This window comes from Podarcis melisellensis, assembly GCF_964234715.1.
Source record: "Podarcis melisellensis genome assembly, chromosome: 7".
NCBI classification, from domain to species: domain Eukaryota; kingdom Metazoa; phylum Chordata; class Lepidosauria; order Squamata; family Lacertidae; genus Podarcis; species Podarcis melisellensis.
The window spans coordinates 36,226,761-36,228,021 of NC_138539.1; the positions used below are offsets into that span (position 1 = coordinate 36,226,761).

Consider the following 1,261-nt stretch of genomic DNA (forward strand, 5'->3'; position numbering starts at 1 on the left):
CACGCCTTGTGCAGAGCTTTTCTAACTTTGTCCTGGAAGTAAATGCCATTTATAAAAAGTATGACTTTGCACTTTCTAGGAAAAAATATTTATTCTAATGTGTGTGTGTCACTGCTTTTCTGAAAACCACCAATGCAATGTACAAGAGTTAAAAATAAATATAATGCATAAATTGAGAGAAACCTTATTTGTCAATCCCCCCTTACGCATGCATGTCTGCTCTTTCTCATGCTGCCGGGCTCTCGCTGCTGTATTCGGGGCTGGGACTGGCCATGCCCACCACCAACACCGGCATCAGAATCTGCTACACAATATTTGACCTTGATTTCCGTTTCCATGTAGCATGGTTCCTGATGGAGACCTCACAGTACTTGTGGTCCATCCTGAGCAGGGAAGGGGCTGGCCATCTCACTGTCAGCGGTGGGTGCTGCCTGGGGCATTAATATTACCAGATCCAGCATCCTCGGCAGTGGTGTCAAAGCACCTAGGATCAAAACAAAAAAAATCTTGTTAGCACCATCTTTTGTGAAGCTGTGGTCGTCTATGGGATTATCATAGCCATCGTCATCACCAACATGGCTGAGGAATTTTCTGGCGGAACTCCTAAGGAGATTGGCTCCCGGAACTACCATGCAGGCTACTCCATGTTTGGGCATGGACATTGTTGTATATGTGTGGGCATTGTGGGCAGTGGCGCAGCATTGGCAGATGCCCAGAATGCCAGCCTCTTTGTCAAGATCCTCATTGTGGAAATCTTGGGCAGTGCCATTGGGCTCTTTGCAATCATTGTGGCTATCCTGCAGGTGTCTAAAGTGAAAATGGGCAACATGTCTGTCTGCCAGCTGCAGACTCTGTACATATTGATTATTTGACTTCTGGGTAACTCTCAGCAGAATATGTAAACCCCAAACCACCCAAAGGCACTCTGTTTGAGGTGATAGGAGGTGATTTCAGAGTTCTCTCTGTCCGATCTCTAGCTCCTTTGCACATCCAAATCTTCACTAGATGAACATGCATCTGTGAACTGGCCCTAGCTATTATCCCCGAAGAAGTGGGAAAGCCTATGAATGGTGTGTCAGAGCACTTGATTACATCAGTGTGGAGAGTATGGAGGAGTGCATTATTCCTGCCCGTACAACTCAGGGTTCAGAGACAGTGCATTTCATATATATTTACCAAAGCCTTCCTCTGAGAAATGGATGCTTCCAGATGTGAGCCACCTTCTACGATTTAAACTTTTGCAAACATGTGGTTCAGATTT

General features: G+C 45.6%; 1 pseudogene across 1 annotated transcript; it reads left to right on the forward strand.

Annotated features, from left to right (window-relative positions):
- Positions 1-240: 240 nt before the first annotated feature.
- Positions 241-872, forward strand: LOC309374784 (V-type proton ATPase 21 kDa proteolipid subunit c'' pseudogene; annotated as a pseudogene). The gene has a single exon. The product of its transcript is annotated as a V-type proton ATPase 21 kDa proteolipid subunit c'' pseudogene (transcript).
- Positions 873-1,261: the final 389 nt, after the last annotated feature.